Source organism: Haliotis cracherodii, unplaced genomic scaffold (genome assembly GCF_022045235.1).
Source record: "Haliotis cracherodii isolate W230 unplaced genomic scaffold, xgHalCrac1.p SCAF_4, whole genome shotgun sequence".
Classification (NCBI taxonomy): Eukaryota; Metazoa; Mollusca; class Gastropoda; order Lepetellida; family Haliotidae; genus Haliotis; species Haliotis cracherodii.
In genome coordinates, this window is record NW_027266297.1 from 8,432,642 (window position 1) to 8,442,451 (window position 9,810).

At 42.3% G+C, this 9,810-nt stretch overlaps 1 pseudogene; it reads right to left on the reverse strand.

Moving 5' to 3' along the window:
* Positions 1-3,876: 3,876 nt before the first annotated feature.
* LOC139478479 (uncharacterized) lies at positions 3,877-5,054 on the reverse strand (annotated as a pseudogene).
* Positions 5,055-9,810: the final 4,756 nt, after the last annotated feature.

Below are 9,810 nucleotides of genomic sequence, written 5' to 3' on the forward strand. Positions count from 1 at the left end.
GGCATTCCAGCGTTCCCTGGGAGTTGTTAAAAGACGGCAAGTTGTGTACTGACACAAGTGTTGTTCTTGACAAATGGCAATCCGATTACAGTTCTCTTTTTGTAGAGGAGGGCTTGTCACAATTTGACCAGCACCACTTTGAAAATGTCATCGACGATGTAAACAACGGTTACGCGAGACACAATCCCTTGTATGACACTACTGACCTAGATTCACCGATAACGTGTCAAGAGATTGAAGCCGCAGTCACACGTGCTAAACGTGGCAAGTCGGTCGGTCCCGACTCGATACCCGCTGAATCTCTTAAGAAAAAACACAGTATTTACATTCTTTTTAAATTGATTTCTTATTGTTTTAATAACAATGTCTGTCCAACTATTTGGCGATCAAGCGTTATAAATCCGATTAAGAAACCAAATATGGATCACCGTGACCCACTTCGATATAGGGGAATCTCATTGCTATCAGTACCGTGTACGATATACGCCGATATTCTGAACTGTCGACTTAGTCACTGGTTAGAAGAAAATCTAAAAGTTAAACGAGACTTACCTGTAATTTGAAGGTTGACTGTGGTTCTATCAGCTAATCTTAAGTAATGGAGGGATTACATGAAATTGCAATGCGCATGCGCGAGTCAGACTTTAAAGTACGAGTGTGTATCAGAAATATTACTTATACCCAGAAAAAAGGGTGGGAATCCATGGGAGGGCATGTAATCCCTCCATTACTTAAGATTAGCTGATAGAACCACAGTCAACCTTCAACTTACAGGTAAGTCTCGTTTAACTTTTAGATTCTATCAGCTAATCACGTAATGTTCGAGATTCCATGATATTTTAAAGACCGATTTACACTCGACTCTTGTGAGCTGGGAATACACCATAAGTGGAAACCTTTATTCCAAATATGAAATAAGAATGGCAATGTTCAAAAGAGTTTAATTGTTAAATGTATTGTTCTCAAATACAATGGTAGTGAAGGTAGCTACCCTTGACAATATTACCATTATAAGTCGCACATAAGCGTTATGTACACTGACTTAAAAGTACAATGAATTGACTGACAAGTCCTGACAGCTTTTCCAACCCAGCAATATTTACTTAATCACACTGCCCAAAACTGCTGATTCAAACAGACCTCTGTCCCCTACAATAGGCTTGTGAAAGAATGTGTCAAATGTTCTCTCTGGCGACCAATCAGCCTTTTCCAAAATGTTTGAAATGGGTACAGATGCACACCTCGCTGCAGAGGCAGCACGAATACTATGGGCTTTAAATACCTGAATGTCCACACCAGACTTATAGAGTCCGAGTTTTGTCCATCTTGCCAGTGTGTCTCTTGACACTGCATTGTGAGGCCTAATGTAAGTTATAAATAGTTGTGTAACCGATCCTCTGATGCTCTCAGTTCTGCTGAGGTAACACTTCAAAGTGTTCAGTGGACAAAGTGACTCGTCATGAGAATAGGCCCTGACTTCAACTGGTTTAGGTAATCTACCTGGTCTAGACTGCTTGACTAATTTGTCACATGAAATGTAAACAAAATATCATCCTGACTCCTTGTCATAAGGTGTAAGCTTCTGAACAAAACGCAAAACATCTGTCATACTCCACATCTCTGTATAACGTGGTTTTGGTGGCACCCTTCAGAAACCGACACACTACAGGGTGTGATCCACTAGGTCTATTGTCCAAATCAATAAATGTTGATAATGCACATCGTGCTGTGTGTATAGAACTGTAACCAATAAACACATAAAAAAGTCCGACACCTGTCCTAGATGTGGTCTAGTAAAATCAATCTCCCTTTCACAACAAAAGAGTCTCCATTTCCGGATATATGTAGCGTACTGCTTCCTGGTGCCGGAACGCCACGAACTGATGATGACACTGGTTGCATCTGAAGAAATGCCTCTGTCTGCGCATATTTGCCGGAGAGTAGGAAAGCTTCCAGATTCAGTCTCTTTCCTAGCGGGTGAACCTTCCCGTCCAGTGACGTAACCACAGTCTTCCCTTTGGACAACTGGGTTGACCATAGTGGGTTGACCATGACTGGCTTGACCAAAGTAGAGCAATAACAAGAGCATCTGCTTTATCTGACTGTATTTTCTGCAAGCACTTAGACAATAAACAAAAAGGTGGGAAGCAATAAGTTAGCTCTTTTGACCATGACAAACTGAAAGCATCTACATCTTCGGCCATAGGCTCTGGCCGCCAACTGACAAAACGTGGAAGCTTCGTGTTTCAACGTGAAGCAAACATATCTATGGCTGGATTCAGATCAAAGTGTTCAAGGATTTTCTGAAACACAGTTATGTCCAAAGACCACTCAGTTCGCTCAGAAAAATTTCTTGATGCTCTGTCAGCTTCAACATTTGTCAGTCCCGGCCACATGAGCCACTGTCAACCACACACTATGTTCTATACACCAGAACCAAATTTCCCTTGCAAGATCATTACAAACTTTAGATTTTGAACCTCCCATAGCTTTTAAGTAAGCCACTGCTGTAGTATTATCACATAAAATGTGGACATGTTTTCCTTGAAATGACTCAGTCAGGGAGAAAGCTTGAAGGGCTAGATAGACAACTTTCATTTCTAAGGCATTGATATGGAGCTGCTTCTCCTGGAGTGACCAACGCCCTCCTATAGACTTCTTGTTATTACAAGCCCCCCATCCTAATAGACTAGTATCAGTACTAATTTTTATATCTGGCTCGGAGGAAGTTGTAATGTGTTTCTCAGCACCCGTGGCACTGTCCTTCCACCATTTTATTTCCTGCTTAGCATCCTCTGATAATACCATCATTGCATCAAAGTCACCATAATTATCTTGAAGTGCCTCTGTTTTTTCCCTATCTAGTTGTCTGTAGTGCAGTGGTCCGAAAATGACAGCGTGGAATGTGCTTACAATTAGACCTAGCAACTGAGCCACTGTCCTTACAGAACATTGTCGCTGAGTCAAAACTAAATTACATTTAGTTTGGATAGCCTGAGCTTTGTCATCTGGTAAAGCCAGTGTCATTTTCTCTGAGTCAATGTGGAAACCAAGAAATATTATTCTAGTAGATGGTTCTAAAACAGATTTCCCAAAATTAACTGTAAAGCCAAGTGAACTGAAGGCTCTTGACATTTCACATACTGAAACTGAACAGTTTTCTTTTTCTGTTGCTTGAGTGAAAGAATCGTCAATATATCCGAGGCACTGATAACCTTGACACCTGAAATAGGAATAGACTGGTTTCAGTATCTTAGTGAATACACGAGGGTCACCAGCTAAGCCTTTCGGCATACATGTAAATTGGTGGAGACCGTTTCCCCATCTAAATCTGAGATACTTTCTGTGTGCAACAGGGACATTTACTGAGAAGAAGTCTTTATTACTGAATAGTAGCATTTGTCAAATCTATGGATGCCATGTAGACATTTGGAGTGATCATGTCCAACACATTCTGCAAGCTTTCCATTTTAAAGTGGCGATATTGAACATATTCATTGAGCTGTTTCAAATTTAATATTCTGTATTTTCCACTACTCTTCTTTCTAATAAAAATATTTGAAACAAACCGATCAGCAGTCTCCTCTGCTGGTTCAATAACATTTTGTTTGAGTAAGATTTGAATTTCTTCACTAATGATAGCACTTTCCTGTAGATTAAATCTAATTTGATGAGGTTCTAACAATTGCTTTGGATTTTCAATAAAGTCAATTCTGAGACCCTCTATGACATTCAATATAAAAGGATCCTTTGTTAGTTTCTCCCACTCATGTAAACATGAAGATAATCGACCAGCCATAAAATCAACATTTGAGCAGTCAGACATAGCAAGGTACTCACCTACCTGCCTATCATTTGTTGTTTGTGTACAGCCATCTATTGCTTGGCCAACTTCCTCCCTGCTCTTTTTTCGGAGAACTTGTTCCAGCGGCCTCTGCCGTTCCCTTAAAAAGGCGTACCATGGAAATATCTGCCTCTGCCACGGACTCTGGCCCATCTGTTACCACCATATGGATAGGGTTGATAACCATGCCAACCACGGCCTCTTCCATGTCCATAGCTAGTAGCCCTGTGACCAAGTCGAGTTGACATAACAATGTCTTTCAAGTGTTTGGCCACATCCTCCCCGAATAGGTAATCTGAACTTGTCGGAGCACTTGGGGTACACAGTGCACGATAATGATCATTCAACTGTGGTTCTATCAGTTCCTTCCTTCTGAGGTTTAATTCTCTATGGACATACGTCGACATCGTACATGTAAGTGAGTCACTCAACTTGGAAACAATATCTCTTAACAAAGTGGCTGGCACCTCTTGCTTGTGAGCAATTAAACACTATGGTCGACTTTATAATTCCACTGGACACGATGCATTTTTACGTCCATTGAAAGTGTGTCAGATTGCAGGGAATCCCATGTTAGCTTGTTAATTTCCGGCGTGTTCAAATCCGAACAGTTAGCTGGCTTTTTCAGATCTTTTAGTTTCTGTGCGATGACCGCATCATCACACTTGGTAGTTAATACCTGATGAACCAATTCAGCCAGTTTGGTGTCAATTGGGTCCCCATCAGTCGTTATTGGCAGAGTTTCTCTGATGAGGTTTACAACTTCTAAACCGGAAGGATCGGCACTGATTTCGTTATGCGCGTGCATGACTTCTTCACCACTTAGTAGTTCTGTTGCTATGTCAACAGTCCCCGTTTCGTAGATTTTTGCAGTATGTGCCTTACTTGGCGGAATATAATCATCATCATCATACTCATAAATAACATTCTGCTCATCATCGTAAGTGTAATCTTGTGTAAGGGTGTCAATTCTGCCTTCAAAATCAGACATTCTCTTTTCCATGTGTTCGTTCATCTTGCGAAATTCGTCAAGCAAAGTCCCAGAAACATCGGGCGCATGAGGATGAGAGGAAGTATGATCTGCTTGAGAAGTGGCAGAAGCCGTCGATCTTGACGGTTTAGGGGATTTAGTGGCTTTTTGTTTCCCTTTAGAGGATTTAGACACACCCGCGTCGACGGGACGGGGACTTTTCAACACGTCCTCAGCCATTGTTTTGACTTGTGGAAAGTTTTGAGCGTAATTTTACGCTTAGATCTACTTAGATCTAGTAGCAAGTTAATAATAATTTACTCTGTCAGATACTATGACCACACAGTGTAATTATACACTGTTTGATAGCAAATGAGTTGAAAATTGTCAGAACTCTAAAAAGCGTCTGCACTGCAAATTGCAATCTCATGGAATCTCGAACATTACGTGATTAGCTGATAGAATGATGTATTAGCTGATGAGCAAAACGGTTTTCGTACAAAACGCGGAACTCAAGAGCACATATATAGTCTTTACTCGATTATCAATAACAGGAAGCTTACCAAACAATCGACATATGTGTGTTTCATTGACATGAAAAAGGCATTTGACAAAGTCAATCGGGACTGTCTCTGGTATAAACTTATACAATTGGGAATCCAGGGAAAGTTCCTTGAGGTAGTCCAGGCAATGTACGGTAGGACTTGGTCACGTGTTCATATCAATGGCTACATAACGGACACATTTCCTGTTTCGGCTGGGCAGGCAGGGCTGTGGTTTATCGCCTACACTTTTTTCCGTTTATATCAATGGCTTTGCGAGCGAAATGAATAGTCTAAACGCAGGTATTCATATTATGGGCAGATGTTGAGTATGCTCCTCTACGCGGACGACATTGCACGTATTGCCTCTGATACTAAAGCCCTACAACGAATGTTAGACTGTGAGACAAACTGGTTATTAAGGTGGCGACTCCTCGTGAATACGAAAAAAACTAAAATTGTCCATAACCGTCCAGTATCAGCCATTAGATCATATTTCGCCTTCTCCATTAATGGTGACGTTATCGACTATTGTCATGCTTAGAAGTATCTTGGGATATGGCTGCATGAAAATCTCGATCTTAACTTTACAGCAAGAGAAATAGCCAATTACGCTAATAGAGCGCTCAGTATTTTAATCTGCAAATTTAAGGCCGCCGGTGGAATGGCATATGACGTTTTTAACACCCTTTACAACAACTTAGTTCAACCAATCCTCACTTACGGTGCAGCAATATGGGGAAGTAGGGAGTTTTCTTGTGTTAACGCAGTGCAAAATACAGCTTGTCGTTTCTTTCTCGCCGTTGGCTGGAAAACACCAAATCCAGCCGTCTGGGGTGAAATGGGTTGGACTTCACCATCCACCAAAAATAAAATTGAAACTATAAGGTTTTGGCAATCGATAGGTGACAACAGATTAGTTTCTGCCATTCGCAGATGGTCACGTAACTTCTGCAAATCTTTAAGTAACAGAATTCTCTGTATGCTCACAGGATTTCATTTTCTTTTTACCGATGTAAGTAATATTAGTGATTTTGAATTTTTGTGCGTAAAAGATTGGCTCATTGCCTTAGATCATCGTGATTGGTTAGCTGGATTGTGGGACGATAGAAATAACATAAACGGCAACAAACTGAGGACATACTGCCTATTCAAACACGTACTCAGCACAGAAACATACGTTACTAAAATTTTGAATAGATCACAACATTCTGTGTGAAGTAAATTACGATGTGGAACCTTACCTTTAGAAGTAGAGACCGGACGGTACTCGTGTCCTGTTACTCCCCTTGCGAACCGTATTTGCAAATTATGTAACAATCGCGCAGTCGAGGATGAGGTTAATTTTCTCGTAGATTGCCCCTTCCACTCCGATTTGCGGCATGATCATTTTAACACAATATATACGACTGACCCGACGCACTTCCTATGATGCTTAATGCAAGATATAAATAGACTGAGGGAAACCCTACAGGTGTGAAAAATGTCTAAAGATAGACAGAAGGTTGAAGGGGAAGATCTGGTGAGAGATACACAGAGACTGAAAAATAAGGGTGTTGAGTTGTTTAAAGAGTTATATACTGATATTCAACTGTAGACAAGACAAACATTGAACATATAGATGATTATGATGATGATGTATGAATAATGATATAACTAGGAAGAATATGATAAAGGTACCCTGCTACATGCACCCCCCTTTTGGGAAATGGTGCCCTAACCATACACAGCTGAAAACAGACGACCAGCCAAGGAAAGGAGAAGGATAATGAAAGCTTGCAGAAAATTGAACCTGAGAAGCAATAAAATGTGCTCAAACATATATACAATGGACTAAATAGAGAACTATACCCAAACCATGTTCTGTTTCACCACCCATTGACCGTCAGTCATCCACTTTGGTTTCTGGCGTGACCTGCCAGGACTTGTAACCACTGGTGGGGTGACCAAAAATAAATCTGGACCAACAGAAGTGGAAGGGCTGGAAGGCACTGAGGAAGTCGAAATTCCTCCAGGCAACTCAAGTGACGGCAACATCAGAGATGGCGTTGTCGAAGAGGGAACACCAGGTAATTGAGCTGGTGGTGACCTTGGAAACAAAGGAGTTTCAACTGGCTGCCCCAATGGAGAACCCCAGGCACTGGAGATAAAGGAATCAAGGTCGGTTGTAGAAATCTCCAAAGTGGTGTTAGAGGTATCACCAGGTACAGCGGATTCTCGTAGAGAAGGCGGAGGGTTCCGAGGTTTAGGAATGGGACGGCCATCTGAACCAATGGGAAGCAGTAAATTGTGGTGAAGTAAATGATGCTCCTGTTGCCTTCCTTACAGACTTTAAACACGGGAACATTAGAATTCGGCTGTGATTCCACCGCATAGAAATTTTCCTCCCATCGGTCGGCAAGCTTCTGTTTCCCACGGATGTTGACATTGCGGACCAACACGACGTCACCTACCTTAACAGTAGCACCACAGGCCTTCAGATTATAAGTCTTCCTCTGTTTGGCCCGGGCCTTGTCCATGTTTTGAGAAGTGAGCTCATACGCAGTTGTCAACTTGCGCTTCAAATCAGCAGCAAACTGCGTAGATGCCGATGAAGTGTTGGCGAGAGACGTGGCAAAGGCAACATCATCAGGCAGTCTAGGATGTCTGTCGAACATGAGAAAATAGGGCGTGAACCCAGAAGACTCGTGCAAGGTACACTTATAGGCATGGACCACATGAGCAATATGGTCCTTCCCATGTGCCTTTTCCTGATCCTGCAGGGTCCCCAGCATCTCAAGAAGTGTCCGTTTAAACCGTTCACATAACTCGTTACCCATGGGGTGATAGGGAGTTGTCCTTGTTTTCTGTATCCCAAGTATGCTGCACATTTGTTTCATAACGTCACTTTCGAAATTCCGTCCCTGATCTGAATGTAACCTTTCAGAGAGACCATAGTGTACGATAAAGTGCTCAAACAAGGCCTTAGCTGTTGTTCGTGCTGTTTGGTTACGAGTTGGAATCGCAACAGCATACTTGGTGATGGTCAGTTATGGCCTGAACATTTTCGTAACCACCAGATGAAGGTTCCAGCCTTTGCAGTTCGAATGGTTGAGTGAAGTCTACGAAAGCCAAAACGGGAACACTGATAAGTTTACCAACAAGCTCACTGAAAGCCGACTGCTGCTCCTCCCCCCATATCCAGTTTGAGTCGGGTTAGCTGTTCTTCCCTTTCTTGCCGGAATGACCAACAAGTAAATTTGTCAAGGGCTTTGGCACAAAGCGACGATAATATCCAGAGAAGCCAAGGAAACAACGAATGTCATCCACATTCTGTGGAACTGGCCAGGTCTCCAGTGCCTCAATCTTCTCAGGGTCTGTCGTGATACCTTCCTCAGAGATCACGTGACCCAGATATTTCACAGAGGTCTGCAAGAACAGGCACTTAGAGGGCTTAAGTTTGAGGCCATTCTTGCACAATCGAAGAAGGATTGCATGTAATCTCTCCAGATGCTCATCAAAGGTCTTTGAAAACACAATGATGTCATCGAGGTAAATGAGACACTGTATGAGATGGATGTCGCCCATACATCTCTCCATAAGACGTTGAAAAGTTGCGGGAGCATTTGTGAGACCCAAAGGAATCGAGTTACACTCGTAAAATCCTAATGGACCAACCGTAAAAGCAGTACAGGCTTTATGTTCCTCAGCAACTTCGACCTGCCAATAGCCGGACTTCAGGTCAAGACAAGTAAAGTATTTGGCGCCATGAAGTGCATCAAGGGTCTCCTCAATCCGAGGTAAAGCATAAGAGTCTCTCACTGTACGACTATTAAGTTGCCGATAATTTATACAGAAACGTAAAGACGAGTCCCTTTTGCGAACAAGAACCACGGGAGAGGCATAAGGACAAGAAGAAGGACGGATAACCTTAGCATCCAACATGTTCTTCAGATGGTCCTTTACCTCTTGATACAATGAAGGTGGAATGTGCCTATGTCTTTCCCTAAAAGGACGTTCATCAGTTAGCTCAATCCTGTGAGTGACTAAGTCTGTGTGGCCCATATCCATATCAGACTTGCTGAAGATGTCATCAAACTCACTAAGAAGAGCGCGAAGCTTGGCTATTTCCTCTGGAGTATGTGTCTGACCCAGGTTTTCTAAATTGAAAATGTCTTCAGGCCGGGTGTCAAAGTGAAAGCCGGCTCATCCGTAGAGGAGAGACCATCTAAGACATCTACTTGCTCTAAACAACAAAGTACTGTCTTGGCTGGAATAATGACAGCCTTGGTAGATGGATTGGCAACCTCAACCTTAATCCTATTTGTAGACTGTCCTGGTATAAAATTCACAACCCCATTAGCAAGGTGAAGTGAACCAGGTAGTGTTGGGGCAGCTGTAGCACAAAACTGCATGCCAATCTGAGGTGGTTTACCCCTGCTTATACCTGTAACTATCTGATTACATGAAGCAGG